The 17,470-nt window shown below is 40.6% G+C and overlaps 1 long non-coding RNA gene across 4 annotated transcripts in view; it reads right to left on the bottom strand.

The window, feature by feature from the left end:
* Positions 1–14,005, bottom strand: part of LOC120584865 (uncharacterized) — a 51,308-nt gene extending 37,303 nt beyond the window's left edge. Inside the window, exons 1-4 of one of the 4 annotated variants that reach the window (XR_005648166.1) lie at positions 13,919–14,005; positions 10,656–11,774; positions 10,018–10,138; positions 8,065–9,423 (exon numbers count right to left, since the gene is read on the bottom strand). This is a non-coding gene — a long non-coding RNA (uncharacterized LOC120584865). The other 3 variants (XR_005648165.1, XR_005648167.1, XR_005648164.1) reach the window with 3 other exon arrangements.
* Between the last annotated feature and the right edge of the window lie 3,465 nt (positions 14,006–17,470).

Below are 17,470 nucleotides of genomic sequence, written 5' to 3'. Positions count from 1 at the left end.
GAAAATTATAAGACTGTCTGAAAAGGTGCTAAGTGGATGCGAAGGAAATATTCAAAATGAGTCTATTATAAATGAGGGAGAGATAAGATTTCTAAACTTCACTTGAACTGGTAAAATATCAACACTAGTAGGCTGTGATAAATTACGTATATGTAATGTAATACCGAGGGCAACCACTAACAAAGCTACGCAGAGATATAAATGCAAAAACAATATCAAGAAATCAAAATGGAATTTTAATAAATATTTAAGCAACACATAGGAAAGCAGAGAAAAATGCAGAAAAAAGAGAGACCAAACTAAATACAAAAATTAAGCACTAATATATTTATAATTAAATATAATCTAAATAAAACAATTATAACACAAAGATTGGCAGAGTGGATTAAAAATCATGCTGTCTACAGGAAACTCAATTCAAATATAACTATGTAGGTAAGTTGAAAGTAAAAGAATGAAAAAGAATATCTCATGTAAACATAATCAAATAAAGCAGGTATGACTATACTATTACTGGTAAACTTTAAGAGCAACGAAATAAACTTCAGAGAAAAGGAAATTACCAGACAAAGAGGGATTTTATATAATTATAATATGGTGAATTCAACAAGAAGACATAATAATCCTAAATGAGTTTTCATCGTACACAGAGTAGCAAAACATGTTAAGAATATATAGAATAGATATATAAATATAAAGACAAATAAATGAAAGGATAGACAAATCCACATTTATATTTAGAGATCTCAACACCATGTCTCCATAATTCATACAACTACTAGACAGAAATTCAGCAAGAATATATCACCTACCAACAGGATCTAAACAGCATTTAACTGATAGAACGCACCACCCAACAACAGCAGAATACACATTCTTTTCAAGCATCCATGTAACATATACTAACATAAACTGTATCCTGAGCCACAAAGCAAACCTCAACCAATTTAAACAACTGAAATTATAGAGTACGTTCTTTGTACACAATGGACAAACTAGAACTCACAACAGAATGATAACAAGAAACCTCCAAAAACTTTGAAACTAAACAACACACATCAAAATACTCCACCATATATTCTCAAAGGAAATTATAAAATACATAGAACTAAATGAAATTGAAAACCCAGCATATCAAAATATGTCGGATACAGCTAAAGTAGTGCTATAAGGGAAATTTATAGCATTAAATGCATACATTGGAAAAGAGGAAAAGTTTCAAATCAGCAACGTCTCACCTCAAGAACCTAAAAAAGAAGAGAGGAATAAACCCAAAGCAATTAGAAGAAAGGAAACAAAGAGCAGGAACCAAGTGAATTGACAGCACAAAGGCGATAGAGAAAATCAATGAAATAAAAAAATAGTTCTATAAAAACAGATCAATAAAATTGAAAAACATCTAATAAACTGACAAAAAAAAAGAGAAGACACATATTATCAATATCAGGAATGAAACAAGGAATACCACTTCAAATCCTGCAGACATCAAAAAATAGTAAGTGAATACCATGAACAATTCTATACATATAAATCTGGCAAATGAAATGTACCAATTCCTCAAAAAATAAATAAATAAATAAATAAACAAACATGAAGCACCCAATATGAAATAGGACAATACCATAAGGAGATTAAGGAGATTAAATTTGTAATTTAAAAACTCCCAGAAGAATACTCCCCAGGTTCATAAGGAGTCATTAGAGAATTCTATTAAACAATTAAAGAATTAACACCAATTCCACACAATCTCTTCCAGAATGAGGGAAAATGTCCCGATTCATTTTAGGAAGCTAGTATTATCCTGATACTATAACTAGAAAAAGACAATATGAAAAAAGAAACTACGGATCAATATCCCTCATGAATACAGATGCAAAAATCCTCAGTAAAATATTAGTAAATAAAATTCAGCAGTCTATAAAAAAAGAATTATACATGTAACTGTATTAGTCAGAGTTCTCCAGAGAAACAGAACCAATACAGTATATTGAGGGCAGCAAGAGAAAAGTGACTTGTCTCATACAAGGGACACACCCCCATAAAATAGATTTCTCACCAGAAATTTTGTAAGCCAGGAGAGAATATGATAATATATTCAAAGTACTGGGAAAAAAAATGCCAGTCAAGCATATTGTACCCAGAAAAACTGTTCTAAAATTAGCAGAAAGAAGAAAATATTAGAGCAGAAATAAACAAAATGGAGAACAGGCAAATATTTTTTAATTAATGAAACTAAGAGTTGTGTTTTTTTTTTCCAAAAAAAATCAACAAAACCTTAGCTAGACTAAGAAAAAAAGGAGAGGATTCAAATAAAATCAGAAAAGAAAGAAGAGAGACTCCACAAAAACTGTCAGAACTGATAAGCAAGTTCAATAAAGTAACAAGATGCAAAATTACAATTGATCTCACAGAAATAAACAGAAACTTGAGACTATTACGAACAAGTATACCCTAACAAACTGGACAATCTAGAGGAAATGGAGAAATTCCTAGATACATACAACTCGCCAAGACTGAATCAAGAAGAAATAGAAAGTATGAACATACCAATAACAAATAAGGAGACTGAAGAAGTAACCTAAAAACTTTCAACATAGAAAAGCCCAGGATCAAATGGCTTCAGGGGTGAATTCTACCAAACATTTAAAGAAGAATTAATATCAAACCTTCTTAAATTTCCAAAAATTAGAAGAAACACTACAAAACTCATTCTATGACGCGAGACTCAAACTGATACCAAAGCCAGAAAAAGATGCCACAAGAAAACTACAGGCCAATATTCCTAATGAACATAGATGCAAAAATCCTCAACAAAATACTAGCAAACTGAATACAACAGCACATGAAAAAAATCATACATCATGACGAAGAGGATTTATCTCTGGAATACAAGAATAGTCCAATACATGCAAATCAGTCAATGCGCTATACCACATTAACAAAATGAAAGATAAAAATCACATGATCATTGCAATAGATGCCAAAAGAACATCTGACAAAATTCAACAACCTGTCATGATAAAAAGTCTCAACAAATTATGTATAGAAGGAACCTACCTCAATACAATAAAAGCCATTTATGAAATGCCTACAGCTAACAATATAAATAATAATGAAAAGCTGAAAGCTTTCCCACTTAGATCCAGAACAAGGCAGGGGTACCCACTCTCACCTCTTGTGTTCAACATAACAGTAGAAGTCCTAGCTAGAGCAACTAGTCAAGAAAAAGAAATAAAAGCCATCCAAATCAGAAAGGAAGAAGTAAAATTATCTTTGTTAACAGATGACATTATGTTATAAGTAAAAAACTCTAAAGACTCCACAAAAACTGTTAGAACTAATAAGCAAGATCAATACAGTAACAAGATGCAAAATCAGCATGCAAAAACTAGTGCTTCTATACACCAACAAGGATCTATTTGAAAAGGAAATTAAGAAAAAAATTCCATTTACAATAGCATCAAAAAGAATAAAGTACTTAGAAATAAGCTTAAAGAAAGGTAAAAGACTTGTACACTAAAAACTACAAAACAACAACAAAAGAAATTTTAAAAGATACAATAAATAGAGAGCATCCCTGAAAGGATTAATATTGTTAAAATGTCCATACTTCCCAAAGTGATCTATATTTTCGATGTAGTTCCCATCAAAATCTCAATGGCTTTTTTTTTACTGAAATAGAAAAAAACAATCCTAAAATTCATTTAGAACCACAGAAGATTCTAAATGGCCAAAGCAATTTTGAACAAGAACAAGAAAGCTGGAGGTAACACACTTCTTGATTTCAAAACATTATAAAGCTACGTCTCTAGATGATCTATCTCAACCAGTCCTGTGGCTTTACATACCATTTATATCTATCTATCTATCTATCTATCTATCTATCTATCTATCTATCTATCTATCTATCATCTATCTATATATGTACATATATCTAGATAGATAGATAGATAGATAGATCTAGCCTTAACTTCTCATCTGAACTCCTGACTTATATCCAATTGCCTACCCAATATTGCCTCTTGAATACCTAACAGTCATCTATATTCAACATGTCCAAACATGTGACCTCCCTCCTTAACTTGCTCCTCTCTCGATCTTCCTCACCTCTGCTAAAGTTCCCTAATGATGGTATGACCGTTTTAAAACATGGCTTCAAATTCTTTGATGCTCCAATGTCCCCTCCTCTTTGAATCTGGATGATCCTTTAAATAATTCTAGCCATAGAATATGGTAAAATTGACACTCTGTGAGTTCTGACGTTAGGCCATTAAAGGCTATGCAGCTCCTTCCTGGTTCTCTTGAAATGTTCACCTTCAGAGAGAACTCCTCTCAAAATCCAGCCATGACACCATGGGAAGACCAAGTCAATGAAGATAATAAAATGGCTATTGTTCTAGTTCACTGTTTGGGGGGCTATTTGTAGTAAGAGACAGCTGGAATTGATAGCAGCTTTATTCAATTATTCAGACCAAAAATTCTGAAGTCATCCTTGAACCCCTTTCTTTTTCTCACATTCTATATCCAATCCCTCATCAAATTCTATCAGCTGTCCCTTCAAAATATGTCCAAAATCTGATCGATTCTCAATATCTCATCTATAAAATGAATCTTTTCTAGTCAAAGTTCTTGGCTGAAAAGAATACAAACTGACTCAGGCTTACATTTGGAGACAAATTTAGTGAAAGGAAATCAGACAGATCACAGGATAGACTAAAAGGGATGAGAATCATGTCTAGAAAATAGTCAGAAATCAACGAAGATTAAGCATGAGAAATCACAGGCAAAGATTCAGCCTGGCTGATGAGCTGCCACTGCTGGACACACAATGCACCACCTTCACCAGCTTAAATTCCACTCTTTTGTTCTTTGGTGTCTTACCTCCAGGGAGGCCTATCTCACTGACTGAACTTAGTTGATGTTCCCAAGTCCCAACTTAACTCGATCTTCCCCACCAGAGGATGAGAAAAGTGAGAGTTTGGGTTTTGAGGATTTCATAGTACATTCTCCAAACACCAAAAGTGGCTACAAATTCTGAGTAGCCAAGTAAAAGTTAACATCTATGATAAGGGTCAGGTTAGAAGATACATTTTGTATGAGTATATGAAAGACAACAGGTTCTCAATATATATTAATATGATGGAAAGATAAGTAGACTCTGAATTTAAAGTCTTGTATTTAAGTCCTGTTCTACCACTTACTAGATGTGGGACCCTAAGCAAGTCACCTAACTTCCCTGAGATTCCATTTTTTTAATAGGAACAATAATCTCTGTGCTTATCTTACAGGTTGTTTTCAGGGTGAAATGCATGTGTGAGCATATTGAGGTTACATTCCTCATCTCATTTGTCTTGTAAACATGGTTGCCTAGCTTAGGGCCAGCATGGAGTATGTAGGTGTTCCACGGATGTGTACAGAGTAATAGTCATAGAAAGGATTTATAAAATGAAAGCCATTAATTAACTGATCCTACTAAATGCTCCACCTAGGCTAGAAAAGTGTGACATTGTCACCCAGAGCCAGCCTTAAGTAATATCAAATATGCTTTAGAAGGAGATCCTTGACACTGATAATATTTGCCACAGACCCTTTCATAAAATATATATGGAAATGGCAAAGCAACTTATCACTTCAGTATTTAGCATAAATTTGGCTCATAGAGAAAGTTCTTTCTGTGACAAGTTTATAGCTCTTGAGAATCATTCTAGCAGGGGAAATAATGTAGTTTATTTTCTATACTTCTGGGCAATGGAGTCAAGTTACCCTGAGAAAACAAGAACGTATTATTATTAAGATAACTACTACTAACAATCCCTTAACCAAATCCTTTGGAGATAGATGGTTTAGAATTGAGAGTTTTTCAGATATTGTGAAAGTTATTAGTAGTAAAAATCATAACCCCCAACAGGATCTGGACAGCCTACAATCGAATACAATCATATTTCTGCAGATGTCCATTCTAAGTGGAATAAAGACTGAAATAGTCTCATTTTCAGTTCAGTTAAGGTTATTTGATATTGAGATCCAAAAAACTTTTGGTTTCCAGAGCTTTTCCAGATTTTAGAAATGCAGACAAGAAAAACTGTAGTTTTCATAAATAAGGGAATAGTTTTAAAGTGCTTTGAGATATAAAATGCTCTACTGTGTACCTTTAAAGTTCTTACAAGCTTGAATATTAATATAATCTCTCTTAAAATCATCTATATAAAATCACTTTCACAGTATTTTTTTTTAAACATGCAATTCAGAGAATTCTGAAGTTCAACCAGAGAGATCATCTATTTCAACCCGTCGCCTAATTCAGCTGATCCTTACTAAGAGCATCTGAGCCAGACAGTCGCTGAGCCTTTGTAGAACTCTCCTCTGGGTGAAGGAGTCACCCCTTCATGTGGCAACTCGGTGTACTCTTGGACAACCTTAATTATTAGAATCAAACTCGGCTCCTCTGTCACTTTTACCCTTTGGTCCTAAGTCTGCCCTGGGGCACAGGAAAACCTACCCCCCCTCTGCCACGTGACAGCCAGGCAAATATTTGAAGTAGCAATCATGTACCATAGCATTTGCTTCTTCTCTAGGCTAAACATTTGCTCTAACTCTTCCACATGAAGCATGGCTTTCTCTTCCCTCACATCCTGAGAACTCATGCTAATCTATAACTTATCAATGTTTATATTAAAATAAGGTAGCTAGAGCTAGATAAATCTTCAGCCAAGAATATTGGAAACCGGTTACCTTCCGTGTAAGCTATATACCATATTTCTGGTGATGCAGCCTAAAATTACATTAGCTTTTTATGCAGAATAATATTTTTGGATTGTTTTTCATTTATATAAGATTTATACCCCCATCTTTTCATGCATTGTTGTCACAATCTAGGAACCTTCCTTGATTTATATTTTTCAGCCTCAATGAAGGGCTTTTATATTGTTCTTTGCTAAATTAAATCATGTTGGTTTTCATTCCAACATTCATATTTCATTTTGAATCTTGATTTTGCCGTTTCATATATTAGCTATGGCTGCTAGATCTGTGTCACCTACAAATCTGATGAGTGGTCCTTCTAACCTTCAGTAAGACCCTTAATAAAAATACTGAAAAAAGATAAGATTGAGAGCATTATGGTATGTCACTAGAAACTTCCTTCTAGAATGGCATCCTCAAGTGCTTTCTAAGACAGCCTATGACCCACATACACAAAAAACAATAACAAGCTTTAGATGATGTGCTGAATGAGCAGCAAGAAACACTACTTGGAGAAGAAAATAACACATTCCAGGACCATCAGACCAGGCTCCCTACTTTAGTAATTAATTTCGAATACAAGTTTGGCTACAACAGGACCTTTAAAAAAGTGTCTTTCTTTCTTGAAATGTGCAAATACTGTATATGTACTAGGATTGCAACATGAAATCCATTTCCTACTATGGTCTTACCCAGAAAGTTTACAAACACAATATTAAGGGATGAGTAGGATTTAAAGTGGCATAGAGAAGGGGACAATAAGCCAAAGAAAAACTTACTCCATTATGGATCAATAAACTCCTATAACTCCTCCCACTGCCTGTTTCATTCCCCCCACTCCATCTCAACCCCCACTACTACAAGCAACCCCAGCATGCAGAAATCAATATTTTAAGTATATATGTATTTTTAATGACTGGTTTTCCAATGGATTAGTCACTTTTTAAATAGGTCATACAGATAGCTCATTTATAAGGCAAGTGATCCTGATTTAATATGCCTTCATTTGATTGACACCCAATTTTTTTCAGAATACCAAGAATACAAAATATCTGGAGTTGCTGCTATTTGCTTATATTGTGTAACAAACCTAATGTTAAACATGACCCTTGAAACTGTCCCCACATCTTACCAGTCAGGACACTTTGATTATATAGTAAATATCACTATGGTTCCACTTTGAAGAAACAGACTTTAAATAAGGATTTTTCCCTGTAATTATTTTACAGAAAATTTAAAATCCTCTCCAAAAGTAATATCTCAGTCAAAATTCTGTAGTAAATACACAGTAATGACATAACTCCAAAGCAACTCTGGTCTCACCATTCACATTAAATCACGACAGTTTCTTCATTCTGTCCTCTGTTCCTTCTGCCTTTCTTGATCTGAAAATTAGTTCAGATGAGAACCAAAATCTCAGAAAGGAATTTAAAACTTAAAGCAACAAATCCATTCATTGAATCAGATCGCTGGAATTAAAAATAAAAGAAAATTCATTTTTGAAAAAGAGAATCCTTAAAGTTTTTGGAATATGAAGTCGATCATTCCAAATATATACCATCAGAAATAGCTTCATAAGGCTATATATCCCATAACTACTTGGATTCAGATTTAGGATATCTAAAAAAGAGCCCTTGGGAAATTAACCCAATTATCATAAAGACCCCATTTCAATTAAAGGGGATCCATATCAAACCAGACTTGGAATGGACCTTGGAAGACCATCTACAAGAGGAGGGAGGCTCAAAGTCACACAGCTAAACAACAGTAGGACTGCCAGGCTCTGCCTCCAGATTCAGAGCTTGTATCCACCATACCCTTGACCTTGAGACTGAAGGTGGTAGACTACACGCAGCACCTCCAAAATCTGTAATTTCTAACGAACATCCAACCTTACCCAAAAGAGAATAAAGGGGAAAGCAACTCTGGTCTCAGAGTTGCCCCTCCTCCTCACCTCTGGTAGCTAGGACCCTGGTATGTGCCATAGGAGAAGACACCCCCACCCCCATCCCAACTGGGTCTTATACAGGCAACATCAAAACACAGGAATAGCTTAAAAGTTACTCTTGGCAGCAGCAACAGAGACAACAATGTCCACAGGGGCTTCCTAATCAGTCTATTGCATGGCATGACCTTGACTCTGCTTCTGCTCCTATTCTTCCCGTGGTCCCTGCTTGTGTTCTAAGCTTCAATCTCTTGCATTCCAAATATTGCTTCTGTGACCTTCCTGGTTTCTTCCCTGGAAGTTCTTTTCTACTTAAGTTAAAGGCAATGTCTCTTACTTGCAACCCAAAACTCTAATAGGCACCTCTTATAAGAAATATTCAATAAATATTTCTTAAATGAACAAATAAATTAATGAATCAATTGACCGTCACCATAATTTTCTGTATAACACTTCACAGTTTCCAAGAACTCTCCCATATTCTGATTATCGTACCTGGTTGCTGCCCCATTTATGTTCCAATATTTGTTACAATATTTAACATAAGAGCTGGGGAATAAAATTAAAATGAGCATAAAAGGAAATTTAAAAAAATTTCCCAAAGGAAATTAGATATGCAAATAGCTTCAAAAAAGAAGTCTATAAATGGGAACTAAAACTTCAGGTATGAGCTGACACTCACCAGGTGCACTGTGAGTAGAAAGAATTCACTATCTGAGGCACTGAGGGAACAGCATCTGCAAAGGCAAAAAAAAAAAAAGGTTGCTTTACTCATGACTCATGACTATCTAACCTTTGATTTGTAAATGTTTAAAAATGCTTCCATTAACCCCACCTTTACTTTGCTGAAAGTGAAATCAACCATAATTCATTCCTTCCCTCCCCAAATTCCCTGCTTAAATTAATACTAAAAAAAGGGAAGAACAACACTAATTTGCATCCAAATCAAATATATTCTTGTAGCAGATGTATACAGAATACCATTTAAAAGACTTTCAGAAATCTTTCACAAGCCCAGATGGAAAGTTTTTAAGGACTTTTATTACTAGCTATGTTTAAAACATGGTGTTTCAAAGCATGATGTTTCAGAATTGTCCTAAGAAATATTCTCTCGTTACAGTTTATGTTGGTAAGTAAAGACCATCACATAGAGCACCATATTTGGTTTATGTGAACACAAAGCCCCAAAGCCAGGTTTCCCTAGTCTAATGATACTTGGAAAACCATTACAAAATCTATCAAACCTTCTCAGTAAGCAAGACAGGAAAGGCCATTTTGTGTTCAGTGACCTATACTCAGCCCCATGGATTACTAAGCAGGCAATGAGTTACCGGGGTCTCTTTTTAACTCTGTATCTGATCTCCAGGGAGCCAGTGCTCAACTCTTTCCAGGGTCAAGTCTGAAGAACACATTTCACCAACAAAGGAAGGCAGTAAACATTTAAAAGTAGTTCTAAGAAGAAAGAAAATGAAACATTTGGGGATGAGGAACTTTAAACCTTTTTTGTTGTTCTACATAGCCTATAAATTACCTGTATAAACTGTGACTCCTATAAAATGTAGTATAAAAAAATAATTTCAAATTATAATGGAAAGCCACATGGATTTAATACGACCAAAGAGGACAAAAAATGTATACACCAAAGCACTACCCCTCTGGCTTCCAGTGCTTTTCTGATATAGATACCAAAAAAGAAGAAATAGCAGCAGCTTTTTGTACAGTTTCAAATGACCCTATCGAATCCCTCCACATTTTTGTGTCAATATAACCATAATGGCTTCTTTAGCGTGTATTCTCCACACAATTGTGTTAGCTCCTTGTTCTAAGGACGCATACACGTCCTTCCTCTGGACAAACATTTCTCAGTTCCTGGGGCAAAGAAGAGAGAGAAGGGGAGCCCACTGCCCTCGGGGCTCCTCAATCCTGCCTGGAGGTCACCAGGAAGTGTGCTGCGGGGGCGGGAACTCACCATTCTCCAGTGAATACGGCTCGCCCTGCCCACGAGGAGGGCGGCACGTGCGGGACGAGGGTGTCCCGGGGCCCGGTCGTCCGTCCTGCAGCGAAGGACGCAGGGCAGCGCGACCCTCCGAGCTTGTGACCTTCGCCCGCCGGCGGGGTGCGGTCCGCAGCCATAGTAAACCCAGCGCCCGGGTGTGCGGGGACCGGAAGCGCCTGCTGTCGGCTTTTCCGTCTCCAGAACGGGGGCGCCAGGCGGGGCAGCTGCGCCAGGCCTAGGGGCCCCTTGGGGGCTGACCCCCGAGAGACCCACCTCAACACCCTCCTGCCTCTTCGCAGCCCCTTCACCTCCTCCGCAGGAGACGAAAGCAGGCCCGAGGGGGAGCCGGGCCCTTGTGCCCCACGCGCGCGCACTCGGCCCCCGACCCCGACCCCGACCCCGCCGGGCCTAGTGCGAGGGGAGGAGCCTGACTCTCGGCGGCGGCCCCTGCCGCGTGCTCGCCTGGGGCCCGGGCCACGCGAGGTCGCCCGATCGAGGGCACCCGAGGGCTCGGCCCACTTCCGTCTCTTGCCCCGCGCCCTGCGGCCTCCCCACCGCCTCCGCGTTCCCGGAATCAATAGTGGCCACTGATTTTTCACAATTGCAGCTGTCTAATTTATCAGTGAATAATTAAATCAGAAGCAGCCAGGCCTGCCAGAGCAGGGCCGGGTTCGGCGTCGGAGACGAGGGGTCCCTCCGAACTGGGGGCCCAGCTGGCAGCAAGGAGGGCAGGAGGGACGGGACTCGCCCTGCGCCCGGGCTAGGGCAGCGGCGCGAGGCCGGGCGCCCCTCGGGGTGGGAGAGCGAAGCGGAACTCAGGTGTAGGGAACAAGCGGGGGTGGCCTGGGAGGGAAGGAGGATGAGGAGGGACGAGCTGGATGCTCTGCCGCGGCGTGGCTGCCAAGTCAGCAGTTTCCCTCCATGTTGGCGCTTCTTCCAGATCCATCGCCCCTGCCCCTCGGCGCCTGGCGTGGGGCTGCGCTTTCGGTTTCGTGCGGGCACTCGCCTCACGCTGACTTTGCGAAGGGAGAAGAAATCCACCCTCGGGAGGCGATTTGCCTTTGGAAGATGGAGAGGAGCCGAGAGAAGCGCCTAGAAACGGCATTGATTTAGACATCAATCCTGGCCGGCTCCCTCCGCCTCCCGAGCCGCGGGGCCGCGCAGCACCCTCCCCGAGAAGTCGGTGGGCGCGGGCCCGGAGGCCGGCGGACCCCGCGGGGCCGGGAGGGCAGGTCGAGGACAGCACGGAGCCGCTCACAGCCTCGCCCGCGGTCACCTGGTCCGCGGCCTCGACGCCAGACGGCCGGCACAAGCAGCGCTTCATCGAGGCCAACAGGTCTCCCTCCCAAGTCGGGAGGGCCGCCCACACCGCTCTCCCACCCCGGCGGCGGGGCGCGCTCGCAGCCCGGGTTTTTTGGAAGCAGCCAAACCACCTGTGCCGGACCAGGCCCGGCCCCGGACTTGGTTCCAGTGGCCCTCAGGGACCTTGTCACACTCCTCAACAACCACAGCCCGCAGAGAAACCAAACGGCCGCCTCTCAATCCTGCAGTTGGCCAGAGTTACTTTTCCTTACACGTTTGGAAGCGAAAAAATTAAAATCCTAAAAAGTGGCATCTAAGCGATTTTCCAAAGCTAAAATGCTCCTAAAGTAGTCTGAAGGTGTTCTATTACTTTTGATCGTGTTACCTTGAAAGATCAGTTCAGACTCCCTTGCTTATTTAATATGTTTGGGAGCTGATACCAAGGACTCTAAAAAGTATATCATGTGATTTTTTTAAAAAAAGAAATGGTCTGATTCTCATAAATATTTTAAACCCCTCGGCTGGATTTCTTAGTTTCAAATAGAAATATTATCTTTTGAAATCAGAAATAATATTTCTCAAGTTTAAAATCTGGCCAACTCTTTTTTAAATACTCTATTTTTTTTTAAATTCCATGGTAGGTAGACCATTGAAATTATACAAAAAGACTGTATTAATACCTAAACAACATTGAGTCCTCAAACAAAAATAGTTATATTCAGAACAAATAAATGATCGTTTTCAGAAGGTAATAAATAAAAAACGACTCCCGTGGTTTGAGTCTCGGAGCAACTGGAAAACAGCTCTACTTTCAGAGTTCAATTTGTCCTTTTTACTGCAACTTTTGCCTTCCCTTTGAAAGGACAACAAAAAGATTTCACACACAACTTGACCTGAACAAAAGGACCTCACGCCAGTTTCTTTGCAGGGTGACAAGCGGAGGAGAGGAAAACTTTATTTTAAGCATACTTGCATTGTACTTTTGGAAATTCGCTGTAAAAACAAAAAAATAAGTGCGACTGCAGACCCACACCGTTTAAAACAGAGTACAAGGCTTTAGGGGAAAGAAGTCATGGGACAGGAACTAAAAACCACGATGAGAAAATTCGTCGTCGTTCTCGGACTAATAACCTGCTTTCTTAAAGTGCCACGATATTTTAGAGACAAAGCTGTTCTTGCCAGAGCTTTGCTGCCGGCTCCCCGCCCCCACCCAAAAGAAGCCCTTATCTTTGGAGGTTCGAATCCCCAAATTCCTCTTCACTTTTTGGAATTTCATTTTCCGGGAGCAAGTCAGCTTGTGTCTCCCACCTGCTCCCACGGTGATAGCAGCCGCGAGAACAGAACCAGAAGGGGAGCCCCAGACAAGGTTCTGTGGTGGGCCCGGAATTCAGGGCTACAGTCCAGACACTCAGCTTCGGCGACAGTTACCTCTTGTCCGAATCAGGGGTCTCGGCACTCACTCCCTCCCAAACTCCTCCCTCGAGGGGACCTGGGAACCCAGAGAAGATAGAGGGGAGAAAGACAGAGACGTGTGTGTGCTTGCATGCGTGTGTGTCCCTGAGGGCACAAAACTGAAACGGTCCCCTATATACAGGAGTGAAGGAGGGGGGCGATCAAGGTCGGCTGACTAGTCCCCCCTGGCTTTCTTTAAAACTGGGCTGGTGGACTCGCCAGCAGCTTAAGTCTGTGGTGCTCAGTGTTGGAGCTGCCGTTGCCTTTCCAGCCTCGCCGCCACAGGAGCAGGTGCCTGCGCTCTTTGGGGTGAGATCTCCTCCTCCCCTCAACCCCACCCACCCTCTACTGAGGCTCTGGTAGCTTTGGCCCCCGCCCAGCCACCCCGCGACGGTCGCCCGCAGCCCTACTGCCCACTTTCGAAGCCAGACACTGGGCTTAGGGTTCCAAAAGAACACCCCCCGGGGCAGGGTTCCCCATACCTTCATTTTTCATTTCCTCAGAGGCTAGGTGAGCGTAGAAAGAACACAAACAAACTCCAACTCTACCCTCCATTCCGGAGCAAAGTGTGCTCTGTCAATCAGAAAGTTAAGGGCAGTCAGTTCCCTGCCAGCTCTGCCAACTAACCTAGAATTTTCGATTTTAACAACCTCCACTTGGAGGATGAAAATGACTGTTTTGGTCTCAGCACCTGGAAAACTTTTTTTTTTTTTTTGACTTTCCTAGATTCAACTGGAATTTGAAAACTGTCAGTGAATTTCTGAGCTGAGAGGCGGAAGGGAGTTAGTAGGGCCGGGTTTAGGTTTTAGTTTTCTTCTCCTGTGCTCAACCAGCGCAAGTTTTCAGGCTGAGGAAAAATGAAGCTAATGGAGATATCAAATGGAGGCACAATTCCGAGGGCTTCTTTTCCATCGCAAGCACCCACCATCTATCTGCAGTGTAATCACAGAGACTTGTGGTGTCTTCATCACCAGGGGCTCCGAGGAAAGGGGAAGAAAATTCTGTACCGTTAAAAGAAACCTTTTATTATCACTTATTCGTGTACAGCAACAGAAGAATTTCCCCCTCCTCTTCAAATTCCCCCATAATATTAAAACAGCATTTGTTGTCTGATTCATACAAACGCTTGAGGCCTTTCTGGAAAGCCATTACCATTCAATGGCTAGAAAATTGCTATTCTTCCTTTTTTTTTCCAAAAGGGGGGAGGCAGAGCACAGCAAGCCTTGGCTTCACAACGGACAACAAAACTTTCTCCTACATAATCCTTGCTCACGACATGACAAAGAAATGATATTGACTTACCACTGAACGGATGATGTGTTTGATAAGGGGGGGATTTTTTTGAAGATTTCCGTTCGGGAGCTGCACAGACAGCTGCAATTCATAGGCAACGCTGATTGCCAGAAACGCTATAGATTGGCATGGGGTCTGCAGCTCACAGATCCTGATCAATACCCCTACACTCACACGCCAGATGGTTTGGGGAAGGACAAAAATAAAATAGTTCAAATCAACCCACCATTATGTCTTTTTGTATTGCTCTGATAAACCCAGTTGTAGCACAACTGTGTTCTGCCCAACACAAAACCTTCTTCAGCATTTTGAGCATTTGGATGGAAAAAAGCAGCCCTCCTCTTCCTGGGATTTGGGCTGTGGTTATCGTTGTTTGGTAAAAACAAAGCTGTTGGGCCCCTTATCCAGAGTGAGTTTACTGGTGGTCTGTTTATTTTTGTGTGTGTGAATAATTTATAGGGTCTCTGTTTTAATTGAATGTCCATCTCTCCCTCTCAGAGTCTAAAAACAATTTAATGTAAAAATATATATGAAAAGCTCTGACAGTAAAAATTTCCAATTTTTTCTACAATTCCTAACTCAAGTTCGGATTTTTTTTTTCTTGTAAGTATGGCAACTTATATTTGTCATCAAAGCTGTATTGTATTTACATGCTTCTTTTGATCCATTTAAGTGTCTGACCTTGTAAAAAAATCAAACCTGTGGATGTGGCATGCTAAGAAATGGTCCTGCTATTAATGGCTGGTGCAACTGTTTGTCCAAATTCTAACAGCCATGAACTAGCACTGTTGCTACCACATTTCTATATGGTCTTGTGAATCAAATGCTGAGGAGCGTCACTTCAAATTAAAAGAAAAAATTCTGAGTTACAGAACTCATGAAGGTGAGAGTATGTGTGCTAAATAAGGAGCAATTAGAAAGCAACTCTTCATTTTAATGTAAAGAACTATAGAGAAAGAAACATCAAAGAGATTTCAAAACATATTTCAAAATCTTATTAAATATACCGACATTCTTAAAATTATCTTCAAGTAGAAAATAAATATTTTTCCTTTGTAGAAAGAAACAGAAAGAACATGCAAAACTAATTCAGTAAAAATTAGGATGCTGACTAAAAGAGCACATTCATTTTCATTTTAAGTGGGTTTTGGGTTGAAATATAAAACCTTAAACCACCATTAGAAAAACGTGAAAAATCTGCTTTAATCTAGCCCAATAAAATTATACACAAAGAAGCCAATACGATTTCATGATTTCCCTGAGATCGCCAATATTGATCGAGGGAAGGGGGAGGGATGGTAAGAGAGAGGGAAGAGGGAGGGAGCAGGAAGGAAGGGAGGGAGCTAGGCAGCGAGAATATGCAACTCACCTTTCAACTGCCAGCACGTGACTGCTCCCAGGCACACCGAAATGCAATTCCCAGAAGCAGATTTATCTTAGTAGCATGGTAAATGAGTTTATCATTTTGAAGAATTATTATTTAAATGGAAATTTTGTATATTTACATTTCTGTATAAAACAATACCTATCCATGTCCCAGCCTGGGGGCACAAGATACTCCCTGAGCAAGTGTGGAGGAGAGTGCATTCAGCACTGGGGCACACCAGATGGATTCTCCCCAGCTTTGCTCCTCTGCTGCCCTATTTCAGTCTGAGCACTCCTGTACCAACAGTAGGTTGCACTCTGGTAAACTTTTGTCCAATTTGGGTTGCGTTTCAAACATTAAGTGTTTTCAAATGATTCCGTGTTTAGCCATTGTATATAAGGTGAGGACTGGGAAGAGAGGACAGCAGGACAGGGTGAGGGGGAGAGGAAAAGCAGAGAAACAAAACTGAGTTATTTTGCCTGTCTAGTGTCGTAACATAAAGATGTGAGTATGTTTAGCAATGCCGGGGATCGTTCACTTTCTTACTCAGGCTTTGATATCACAGAGAAGCAGCTATTTGAAAGAATAATTGGCAAGGTATTGTCCAGAGCTCAATAGTTGACCTATGAATAACGTCGCTGCACATTTTATGTGGCAGGGTGGTGTTGGAGGGGTGGGTTTTGGGGGCTCTTTAGCTAGAAGAGAGGAAGGGATCGGTAAAAGGTCACCCAGACGAAGAACTGTTTTCTAAACCTTTCGCCAGCTCAGGAAGGCACATACAATATTCCAGGCTATGTCCTTGTTTTCTTATCAAGTTTTCTCTAACAGCTGGAAGTGGTTGGAGGGGCTGTCTTAAGGAGACCCCCTGCTCTTCTTTTGACAGCTGATCAAAAGAAAATAGGTCACGCTTCTCAAACTTATGTCCACCCTGTCCTTAATTACTGTCTCTTTAAACAAAGGCAACATCTGCGCAACCTCAGCTAGCTTGAATCTTCGGAGGCAAACCGAGCGCAACCTGCTTTGGAAGAATCTGTTACTTTGAAGGTTTTCAATGTCGGGTGGCTCTCGGTCTTAAACCCGCCTCTCCACCCCCGCCTGGGCTATAGAAATCTCCACTTCCCCTTTACCCGCTCCATTCCCAGTCCCCCACCCCGGGGTTACTAAACAACGGAAATTCTAGGTAAAAGGTGTACTTTTTAAAGCTGCAGTCTTGCGAGCGTCCTAGAACTCGCCAGGGCTCAGCCCTTCTCAGAAACAAGGTTTAGATACACAGATACCGGCCAAGGCTACTGGCATCCACCCACCGCTGTAACCTGGGGCGTTCCTCCCTAGAGTTTCAGGAGAGGAAAGCGCGCGGGAGCGGGGGGGCGGGAGA

This window comes from Pteropus medius, unplaced genomic scaffold (assembly GCF_902729225.1).
Source record: "Pteropus medius unplaced genomic scaffold, Ma_sr-lr_union100, whole genome shotgun sequence".
In the NCBI taxonomy this organism is placed as follows: Eukaryota; Metazoa; Chordata; class Mammalia; order Chiroptera; family Pteropodidae; genus Pteropus; species Pteropus medius.
The sequence above is the reverse complement of the archived record's forward strand: the minus strand, read 5'-3'. Positions and strand labels throughout refer to the sequence as shown.